The following is a 12049-nucleotide window of genomic DNA, read 5'->3' on the forward strand; positions in this document are numbered from 1 at the left end:
TCTCTCAGTTCTGCATAACTTGGCGAAATTTTGGATGAAGTCTTTTGATAGAGCTTTTATTATGCATGAAAGTATGTTCTGGGTTTTGCACTATGAACTTCTACACATTTAGGACATTGGCTGCAGGCATAACTGGCAGTTGACTGGAATTGTCATTGCTGTCTTTGTGAGTGGCAGCTGTGCCAGTGGATGCAGGGGTTTCAGGCTGGGCACAATATGCACAATCTGGTTGTCCAGGCAGCAGCTCCTCATAGGAGACGCATCACAGTTGAGAAAATCTTTTTCAGTGTTGTCAAAGCAGTGAATTAAATCTACTTGATTGTCCAGAAAAAAACCCAATTAAAAATGTACCCTCATAAAAAATGAGAGTACATTATTGCATGTATAATCAAGTTAATTTCACCCCCCCCCAAAAAAAAGAATTAAGCAATACAGCTCCTTTATACAACTGCATCCGTTCAAGCCATTGTTTTGATTTTATAGCAAGTTAATATTTTTGATCCTGGCATCTCTGTTTGCCAGGCAGCTGGTACTGGCAGCTGTTTGGGAGACCCTAGAGAGAAAGGATTCACCTGGAACTGTCAGGTGGCTGACAAGAAAAAACTGTTCCATTTGTGGTGGTCTAATAGATATATATGTATGTCCCCAGGTGCTCCAGCGGGTTTGATGCATCTGAGCTCTTTGGTACTCTGGATAGGTTTTCCTTCACTCACTAGCTAACATTTTTAATGGAATCTAGAGGAAGATAATCCCGAATAAAAATCTTTTTTTTTTGGTACAGTGACCCACAGAACACTTCAATACTGTGCTTTGTACTCACCTCACACAATTACTACCACCCTCAGGCTGTGCATAACTGAGATAACTCCCCAGTGTTGCAGCAATATCTTTGCACCATTTACATGAAATTCATATGAAAATCTGTCTTGTGTGACATGTCAGAAGACAGATATAAAAATTCAGCCATCAATTTGTTGGTGACATACTTTGTTGATGCAGTAGCATGTAGGGAGGGGGATTAATCATTAAATACTAAAGGCTGCAGAATGTATTGACAAATTCTTCAATCTGGATAAACTATGCATTAAAAACATTTATGGATTGTTTTCTTGCAGCATTGAAGACCCAGGCCTGACCTGATATAATTTAGGAATGTTTCCTTGAGAAAAAAAATAATAAAATAAAATGATAAAATCATTGAAAAAAATTGTGACTATCTTAGAATTATAATATATTGGTAGTAGCAGTGGTTAGAGGTAAGTATTATTTTCTAATGCCATGTGTAATATGGAAGCAGATTATGCCCCAGATTTTCCGGGTTTCAGCTTAACTGATCGTACGAATGCGCAGGAATGGACTATTTGCCCAACTATTGCCCAGCGAATGCCCATGAAACTCTTATGCCTGGTAAAAGCAGGCATAAGGCCTTTTACCAGTGTAATTGTTTAAATAAATATTAAAATATATTTAAACATTCAAAAACCTTTAAAATTAGTTTAGGTTATTTTTGGCCCCTTCAAAAATGTTTAAATTTATTTTTCAAAAAATTAAATTTTTGTTTTAAATATTTAATTAACAACAACAACAACAACTTGTTTTTTTAGAGCCTTTAACGTAGTAAAACATCCCAAGGCACTGCACAGGTGTATTTTAAGACAAAAAATTTGACACCGAGCCACACAAGGATAAATTAGGGCAGGCGACCAAAAGTTTGGTCAAAGAGGTAGGTTTTAAAGAGCGTCTTAAGGAGGAACGAGAGGTAATGAGGCAGACAGGTTTAGGCAGGGAATTCCAGCGCCTAGGACCTAGACAACAGAAGGCACAGCCACCAAAGTTTGAGCGATTATAATCAGGGATGCGCAAGAGGGCAGAATTAGAGGAGCGCAGATATCTCGAGGGGTTGTGGGCTGAAGGAGATTACAGAGATAGGAAGGGGTGAGGCCATGAAGGGATTTGAAAACAAGGATGAGAATTTTGAAATTGAGGCGCTGCTTAACCGGGAGCCAATGTAGATCAGCGAGCACAGGGGAGATGGGCGAACGGGACTTAGTGCGAGTTAGGACACGGGCAGCCGAGTTTTGGATGACCTCAAGTTTACGTAGGGTAGAATGTGGGAGGCCAGCCAGGAGTTTGTTGGAATAGTCAAGTCTAGAGGTAACAAAGGCATGGATGAGGTTTTCAGCAGCGGATGAGCTGAGGCAAGGGCGGAGTTGGGCAATGTTACGGAGGTGGAAGAAGGCGGTCTTAGTTATGCTGTGGATATGTGGTCGGAAGCTAGTTTCAGGGTCAAATATGACATCAAGGTTGCGAACAGTTGTATTTTACTGTTCACAACCTTGATGTCATATTTGATTGTATTAAATTGTATTTTAATTAATTATGAACATGTGATGATTTATTTTTATTTAAGTGGGGTGAAAGTGTGTTTTAGGGGATTCCTATTATGCTTATGGGGATTCCGTACGTAAAGGAGGTGGAGTGGGTACTTCAAAGGGGAAGATGTAAGGGTAATGATGGGAATGAGGGGATGATAGGAAGGGGAGGAGATAGTGGAAAGGTGAAGGGGTAGGGAATGCAATGGGAGTGAGCGGTGAGGGAAGCATGAGGGATTGTGCAGGGGATGAGAAAGAAGCCCCTGAGGGCCACATTTTCTCCACAGCCTCCATCACAAATTCAACCTGCAGCCATTGGTTTCTCACCACACCACACTGCTGTCCACCACCTCCCACTCAAAAAGGGGAAAAAAGAAAAGAACAAAAGACAGAGCGATAAGCAGAAGAAGATAAAGGTAGAAGCAAAAAGAAGAGTTAGGGAGAGAGAATCTAAAAAGAGAGAGACAGAAGTAGGCGAGGAGTGATAAAGCAAGAAGGCAGCACAGAGAGGTAAGTGAGAAACCATGGGGGTAATTTCCAAATGCCTGGGAAGTAATGTGGCAGAGCAGATTTCCCACCTGTTACAGAACTCATTGGATTTTCGGTCAAGTTCTGTGCCGGCTGGGCAATGCTCTCGCCACATTACAGCCCAGATGATGAAGTTGAAAATTACCTGCCATATAATTTGTGCAGTTTGTAGGGTTGTATTTTTGACATGTTTATATTGGCCCAGAAATTCGGGTTGGGGGCTTCCCGCGGGTGTAAGCCCCCGACCTGCATTTACCTAGCGCGCCGGCCGTTGAGCTGTGGGCCCCCGTGGGATTCCGATCCTGGGCCTCCTCCAACTGCTGCGTGCAGTGCTTGCGTATCCCAGGGGCGCAGTTAGTTCGATGCGTCCCCTGGGATCACATGGGCCATGGAGAGCCAATGGTAGCAGGGAATGCTTCATTCATAAGTTTGACAGGAAGGGCTGTCAAACCTATAAATACTATAAGCCCCAAAACATCACTAAATCTTCAAATACATTTTTTTTTAAATCACATTTTTTAAATAAACTATAAATTACATGAAATAATTATTTTAAACAATAATTTAAATTATTGAAAAAATTAATTTTATTTTCTAACGGGGCTAAAAATAAACTTACCTTTCTTTAAAGTATTTAAAAACAATAAACCTGTGGAAATTTTTTTTAATTTTAATTAATTCACCACTCACCTTGTAAAAAGCAGGCCTTGCAACTGCTTTTTATATGTGTAACTTCTGGAGACCTACCCTCCCGGGAAAACCTGCAAAAAAAAACGTAATTTTGATGCGCACGCGCAGCCTCTCCTGCGTTCGACCTCTGAACCCCTTTGTTCAGGGGAACGGAAGTGCCGGTTTCCCGTGCATGCGCAGTGCATGCAGGAAACCGGCACTTCCATTGGGCCTACGGGTGAGTACCCCGTGCGTACTCACCCATGGAGACCCGAATTTCTGGGCCATTGTGTTTACAAAATTACAGTATTCAGCATTTAATCAAATGTACTTAAAAAGTACACCAACACATAACTGGCCATGTTGTGAATTATTTCTGGACTGCACTGTCTGAAAGGGTAATGGAAGCAGATTCAATAATAACTGTCAAAAAGGAATTGGATAAGCACTTGTAGGGGGAAAATGTGCAGGGCTATGGGGAAAGCGCAGGAGAGTGGGACTAATTGGATAGATCTTTCAAAGAACCTACACAAGCACGATGGGCCAAATGGCCTCCTGTGCTGTATCATTCTGATTCCAAAGTAAACTTGGTTGAAATTCTGTTGGCTCTGATTTTGAAGGAAAGAAGCTTTTCATTTCAGTGGAAATTTTCAGACATTTGCCACTGGCCAAGATTCCATGTCACTTGTATGTGTTCCATTCAGCCAAAAAAACTAGCATCATCACTTCTTGTTAATTTTGTAATGTTCTCCTGACTATTTCTGTCCCAGCAGAGCTAGCTAATAAATGAAATCCCTCTGTTTCTTTGCCAGTAATATTGGTTTGTCCATAGCAGACTAAAACTTGCATTGCCATGTAATACAATCAATAACACAAAAAATAGTCTGTCATATTCTTTATAATTAATTTGTCTACATGAGCATGGTCATTTGGAATGACTGAACAGCACTGTAGATCACTGGTGTACCTAATAAAAACAAATTAAGCAATATTGAATGAGCCTGCTTGATTCCCTTGGTAAATGAGAAACAAGTGCTTTCTCCATTTACACGTTTGCTGGAAGCAAGATCACATAGTCCCTCTCAAAGAATTTCTATCATCACTGTTTTTTGCAGCCAACTCTATTCATATGAACTAGAATCAAAGCAAACTAAATTACAAGTCTGACACATTGGTCCCGATATTTACAGGGAGGTGGGGAGGGAGCAGAGGAATGCGTTAGCAGCAGGGGAGACCCAGAAATCCCAGGAATGCGGAGGTCTTGCCGAATTTAACAACAGGACCTCATTATCATTTTTTTACTCTGTTTCCTGCCCAACAGCCGGCCAGATTGACAGGCTGCCAGGTAGCAAAGCCAGCAGCAGATGGCCGCAGCCAGGGACTGTTGGAGATAGTTCCCCAGAAACCGGTAAAGATGGGGGGGGGGCGCGGACCGGCAATCAGGAGAGAGGTGAGAGATTGCGGGGAAGAAGGCTCGGGATTGCTGGTTTGGAGGAGGGGCTGTCGGCTGATTGCAACAGAAGATTTGCTTGAGGGGCTGGGTGGGGAGCACACCTGTTCCTCCCGGATCACAAGCAGTGCTCTAAAAAGCACTTACCTACTTGATCTGGCTGCTCCTATCTCCATTAGCTGCCAGGTTTCCCGACCCCTGGGTAACCCAGCCGGCCAGCATTGAATTTAAATCAGGCTCCCAACTGCATTGTGGGAGCCAGATTTAAATATTATAATGAGAGTGGGGCACAGATAGGCCACGCAACTTGCTGCAGTAAAAATGGCGGCAGGCGTCTACACAGCGGTTTAGATTCTTGTTACCCATTTTAAAATTTCTAACCCCATCCTCCGTGAGGTTAAAATTCCTCCCCCCCCCCCAATCTGTTTAATTCTTTCAGGTGGCATAGTGGTTAGCACTGTTGCCTCACAGCGCCAGGGACCCGGGTTCGAATCCGGCCTCAGGTGACTGTCTGTGTGGAGTTTGCACATTCTCCCCGTGTTTGCGTGGGTTTCCTCCGGGTGCTCCGGTTTCCTCCCACAGTCCAAAGATGTGCGGGTTAGGTTGATTGGCTATGATAAATTGACCCTTAGTGTTAGGGGAATTAAATACGTGGGGTTACGGGGATAGGGTGGGATATGTGTTGATGTAGGGGTTACGGGGATCGGGTGGGATATGTGTCGGTGCAGGCTCGATGGGCCGAAATGGCCTCTATCTTCACTGTGGGGTTTCTGTGATTCTGTGAGGTAGACATTTGTTTATCATAAAAAGAAAAAATTGAAAGAATTGTATTCATATAGGACCTTATTGTGTCTGTCAGAAGTATCTCAAAACATTGCAGTGATTGTTGATAAATAGACAAAGGCAGCAGCCACTTTGTGCACAGCAAAATCCCACAAGTGAGATGAATGACTGGTTTCTCTGCTTTTGGTGATGTTGGTGAATGAGGAGTTTTGGCTAGGATACCAGGAAAATGTCCTGCTCTGCTTTGAAAAGTAACATAGGACCTTACACGTCCACCTGGATCACAGTGTAATGAATTGAATTTTGCCTAGATTGCCTGAGCTGAATTTTTTAACTCGATATTTCTGTAATGCTAGATTTAACATTTGTGTCAACAATAAGCCTGCAACATGGAATTGGTTTCAACAACAGTGACTTGAAGTGTTAAGACCAATTCAATCGGAGGATTGTTTCAAGTCCAATGTCAAATATTCCATACTATTGTGAGAAGATCACTCCTGGAGACACCTGAGAGTCCAGGTGTCAATCTCTTCCATCAACAGAGTGGCTTTGCTAGGCCAGACATGTGAGAGCCTCCTGCTGTTGCTTCAAAGAGTAGGTGTTACCTTTGGGGTTGATAGCTTAGTGGGTCGAGCAACACCCCTCGTAACCATCTCACATACTTAAGGCAGATCCTGCTGCCTCAGTCACTGAGACACACGGTGATCTGTGTTGTAAAACATTGAACCAGCCTAACTTTGTGAGATTAAGCCAGCAAAAGGATCCCCATGTTTAAAGAGTTACTAAGTTTCATATTTCTCCTAACAAAACAGTGTAGGAAAATGGATTGTTTGCACAGTGAAAACTGTTCATTGTTTATTCATGTATTTTATATATAAATAAACCATTTGATGGTTTGAAGCCTCATTCGACAAGATGCTATTTCAGTCCATCTTCCATAAAGAGATACATTTCAGTAGCTGTGATGCAGAGCAAGGGTTCTCTGTTATGATTCCTGGGTTATGTGATTGTTTATCTAGATAGTGGCAGAAAATATTAGCACTCTAGATTGTGTGGGCCACGAATCTGCTTCCAGGGGTGATTGGTGACGTTGGATTTGAGCAAATATCTAGTGCAAAAACACAACAACTGTGACACATAGGAACAGGCAAATAGAGTCATGGTTTAATGTATTTGAATTCAGCTTCCCAAGTATGGTTCCTAACCATATACATCCAATGCCATATTGGCGATGTTCAGGCATCCCTGGCGGCTGCCTAAAACAGGCGTTAAACCTCTTGCATATGTAAATGAGGGGCCTAAAGCCTGTTTAAGCACCTTTCTTGGAAAACTGCCAGCACTGAGGGGAGCAGGCGCCGGGCCTGCTCCCCTCCGTTTTTTGGTCTACCAGTCTCAGCGAGTTAGCTCGCACAAATTGGTGCTCTGGGGTCCGGCGAGCTGCTTCAAGACACTTGATTAGCATCTTCAGCTCGCCGAAAATGTTATTGCAACATTTAAATCAGATTGATTTTGAACGCTGAGGCTCAAGTTGCAATTTCAGTCGAGCCTCGGGCCTCCGGATTCTGGTGCACGCTCCAAACTCGCTAACCATTCTGTGCCCGAAAATGTACTAAAACCAATTTCTCCCCCAATGTCTTGCTCACTGTCGTAGTATGTGATATAATAAAGAGAAGCTACAGTGCACTTTTGATTGTCCAAAGTCAAATTCTGATTCAGATGTCAGGTTCTCTTGATTATATCAGTGCTCTGAGTCCAAAGATTGGATTATTAGAAATCGGAAGAATGTGGCTTTGACCATCTAAAGTGAAATGACAAGAGCTCAACTTCTGCAATTTTTGACACTTGAAGGAAGCTTGCCTTAAACACGCAAACACCAACCTACGACAACTAGCACTTTTCGCAAGATTATATTTACTTTTATTTTTCTGAATTTTACTCAGATTTACAAGTTATTAGGGTTGTACATTTTGTTTGAACAGCATTTACAGAAATGTACAGAGCTATAATGATTCTGATGGCATGTTGTACATGTTGATACAGGATATTTTGTGGACACGGGTGTATTTACAAGACACATGGGGGGAAAATTCAGTTGGTAGCGCCTCCCGTTAGTGCCTTAAGAGGGCGCTAAGTGGGGCACAACGCAACTAGCGCCCGGGCGCGGCGATATCTGCGCCTCTCGCGAAATTGACCGGACATTTTGCGGCGGCACTAAACAATACCGCCCGATCTCCTGCGCACTCAGATCTTGACGTCATTCGAGAGTGCAATGCCCTTGTGACGCCCCAGACCGGAAATTGAGTGGCGCACCCCTCCTTTCCGCCTGGCGCAACCAATGACAGGTTGACTGGAACGCTTCCCAGTCGCTGTGGGGCTGGGGGACGCTATTTAAAGGGGCCTCTTCCTGGCTTTTGTGCGGTAGCCATTTTTGCACCACTCGTTCTGAGAGAGAGAGAGAGAGATTTTGAGAGAGACAAAGAGAAAGAGAGAATTCTGCATTGAGTCAACGCTGTCTGAGGTAGTTTTGGCTTCTGACCATAACTTTGCAGGTACTTTGCTTTTTGACCTTCATAACTTTGATTGCCTAGATACTATGAGGGCTGCAATGGATGGGAACGTCGTCCTTCTCCATCACATTCGGAGGGCACAGAGATGCAGAGAGAGAGTGGCAATCATGGCCAGACGGAGGAGGGCCAACAGGCCTCTGTACAGGAGACCTTACCCTCCCAGGGTTTTTCGCCAACAGTTCTCCTACATTAATATGTCTGCGGAGCAGTGTTTGCGAAGGCTGCGCTTCAGCAAGGAGGTGGTCACTGAGCTCTGCCACCTGCTTCAGCCAGATCTGCAGCCTCAACTGAGGAGCAGGACGCCTCTGTCGGTGGCAGTGAAGATAACAGTGGCTCTCAACTTTTATGCCACCGGCTCATTTCAATCAGCTACTGAGGACATCGCCAATATCTCCCAGTTCGCTGTGCATTGCTGCATCCGTCAGGTAACAAATGCCCTCTTTAAAAGGAGACGAGAGTATGTCTCTTTCCCCATGACCCCAGACAAGCAGCAAGAACGCGCAACGGGCTTTGCGATGATAGCGGGCTTCCCCATGGTGCAGGGCGCCATTGACTGCACGCATGTGGCTTTGCGTGCGCCGCGAGAGAATGCCGAGGATTTCCGCAACCGAAAGGGCTTCCATTCCTTAAACGTCCAGTTGGTCTGTGACCACAGACACTGATACACTCGCTGTCAATGCCCACCTTCCTGGCAGCAGCCACGATGCCTTCATCCTGCGCCAGACTTCTGTGGCAGACCTTTTCCAGGCACTGCATCACCCAGGAGGTTGGCTTCTCGGGGACAAGGGATATCCTCTGTGCACCTGGCTGATGACACCACTCCGTACGCCCAGCACCCCTGCTGAGCTATGATACAACGAGAGCCATCAAGCTACCAGGAAAATCGTTGAGCACACAATCAGCGTGCTCAAGCAATGGTTCCGCTGTCTGGACCATTCTGGAGGAGCCCTTCAGTACTCGCCTGAGCGAGTCTCCCACTTCGTTGTTGTGTGCTGCATGCTGCGTAACCTTGCAATCCTCAGGACCCAGCCAGTGCCACCAGGCATTGGAGCACCATCAGTAGACGTTTAGCGCCGGCGCAAAGTCATTGCGCGCGCTCATCTGCGCGCGCAGATCATGACGTCATTTCGTCGTGCAACGCCCTTTGTGCGCCCGGAACCGGAACTTCACTCGCGCTGCCCCATTGTGCGCCTGGCGGCCCGAACGACTGTGAAGTGGAACGGTACACAGCTGAGGCGGGCCGCGGGGAGTGCAAATTAAAGGGCACTCCTGCAGTAGAAAAGGCAGCCGTTTTGCAACACTCCTTCTTTGGGAGGAGGAGGAGGAGGAGGAGGAGGAGGAACAAAGTGATGGAGAGAAGCCCTCCCCAAAAACACAAATACACTAGTCTCGGCCTGTCAAAAAAACAAATCCACCCTCCCCCTTTAAGAGCTCACCGGAGCCAGAGTGTCTGCCGGCAATCAGCAGCTCGCCGCACCTGCCCTGCGCCCAACTTCCGGTGTTAGCGCCCCGGGCTGCTGGCTTAGCGCCTTATGATAGTCGTGCATCGCCTGTTTTAGCGCAGCAGCAACCTCTTAGGGCGATGCAACTGAATATCGGCGAAGTGGCCTCGACTTTGCGCCGGGCGCAAACTTTAGCGGCCGCCCGACTTTACCGCCCCAAAAGTGGCTATAATGAATTTCTAGGCCTGTGTGTCTCATTTCCGCATGACAAACTAATAGAAGGAAACACAAAAAAAAAACAGTCATTAACATAACTGGCTCTCACAACCTGGAGACAATGTCCAAAACAGTTACAAAAATTTGACCACGAACCTCGGCCTTCAATAAAACAATGAAAAACATTTTGTCACACCTCCTACTTTTTGCCCTTCGAGGGTGATCTCCTTCCCTTGCGAAATTCCCCTCTTCCCACCCTGCAGCTCCTCCGTAATCGGACCCCAGTGGCTGGAGCAAGGTTGGGGGGAAGGCTGCTGATTGTCACAAACTGAGACTGCAGATGCCCTTGAAGGACGGCCTGGACCAGTTCTGGGCATGGTGGCAACTGCAGTGGAGAAGTGCCAGTGGTGGCAGCAGGAATGCTGCCACCTTGGGAGAGGACAGCAACTCCATGCTCGACCGACACTCTGGCACTCCCATGGGGCAGCACTTCAGCATCCAGAGCAATCTGTTGGAGCACAGATTGCTGGCCTGCTGCGGCGCGGTGAGAGCCCCGGGGAAATGGGCCTGATCCAGCGAGGGTGGCACCAGTCAGTGCTCGCGTGGCCTCAATCTGCGTCTGCATGAGACCAGCCACTGACTGCATTGCAGCACTAAGCATTTGCGTGGCAGCCGCCTGTGCTACACCGAAGTGCTCCACACTCCTTGCCAGTGATTCAATGGATTCGGGCACCCTTGCCACTGCAGCCATGAGCTCAGTGTGGCTGTGCTCCGCCTGGGCGCTCATTTCAGCGAGGACCCACTCCTCCTCTGCGTCCAGTGCAGCAGGACTCGAAGCCATACCCTCCCTCCAGGGAGAAGGCCCCCGAGCTTCCCTACCCCCATCGTGTTGATGCAGCCCGCTGGGTCCTGGAGCTTCACCCTCATCAGACCATTCCCCCCTGCCCCCCTCCAGGGAAGGCGTGTTCTCAGTGTGGGCATGGGCTGTCTCGGTAGAGGGTGGCGCTGATGCTCCGGCTTCCTTTCCCTCCTCGCCTTCAGCTTCACTCCCACTGGCAGCTTGAGGGCCCGTCTCCTCACCTGGTGAATCACCATCTGAAAGCAGTGAGGTACAAGAGTGGCTTTAGCGTGAGGACAGGGTGGCAGCTAGGGAGACATGAGTGCAGCGATTTAGTGATTTGGATTGAAAGTGCCAAAGGCTGCTGTTGTGAGGAACAAGTGGAAGGAGTGAGGACAAAAAGGTGATGACCTTACCATTGCTGTCCAGAACAGGGTCGGCGTCTCCAGTGGTGACGGGACCGATCACCCGGCTTGCCACAATCCTGTGGACGCGCTCCTCAAGATCGCTGAGGGGCTGCAGCTGAGGCCACCCTCCACCGGTCCATTGCTGCTGTCTCCTATTGTGAGACAGCTTGGCCTGCAAGAAAAAGGACGGCGTCTGAGTAAATATGCAGCCATGGTCATGCCTGAAATACCTCCCATGGTTGAATAGCCCTTACTGTATGCAGCCATGGTCTTGCCTGAAATGCCTCCCATGGTTGAATAGCCCTTACTGTATGCAAAGTGTGGAATGAGCGTGTGTGTTTGATGAAAGGGCCATAGAGTGTTGGGCATTGGGGCTTTTAAGACCCTCTGGCCATAAAGTGAGGTTGAGATGGAGGGATGGAGAGGTTTTGAAAAAAAGGCACTCACCCTGACGACCCGAGTGAGGTCGTTGAACTTTTTCCTACATTGGATATGGGTCCTAGGCACCATGCTGCTTGAGGAGATTCTCTGAGCCACCTCCCTCCACACTCTTCTGTACTCGCGTGGCAAAGGCCTCCTGCCACTCTCTGGGTACAGAATGGACCTTCTGCGCTCCACCGTGCCAACCAGAGCCTCCAAGGCCCGCTCGCAGAAGCGCTGTGCTCACTCCCTGGCCCTCTCCATAGTGTTTAGCCACAGGTCTGCCCAGGCCGAGATTCAAGGCTCCAATGAGCAGGGTGTGGCTGCAGAGCAAGATCGACCCTCCCCTTTAAGAAC

At 47.0% G+C, this 12049-nt stretch overlaps 1 protein-coding gene and 1 pseudogene across 1 annotated transcript in view; one reads left to right on the forward strand and one right to left on the reverse strand.

Annotated features, from left to right (window-relative positions):
• The window catches only part of LOC147111517 (uncharacterized), a 37053-nt pseudogene extending 33964 nt beyond the window's left edge, over positions 1 to 3089 (reverse strand).
• LOC147111515 (glypican-5-like) overlaps positions 1 to 12049 on the forward strand; it is a 1571270-nt gene that overhangs the window by 1555252 nt on the left and 3969 nt on the right. The window lies entirely within an intron of this gene.

Source organism: Somniosus microcephalus, chromosome 10 (genome assembly GCF_052327205.1).
Source record: "Somniosus microcephalus isolate GS21.2 chromosome 10, FLI_Smic_1.0, whole genome shotgun sequence".
NCBI lineage: Eukaryota > Metazoa > Chordata > Chondrichthyes > Squaliformes > Somniosidae > Somniosus > Somniosus microcephalus.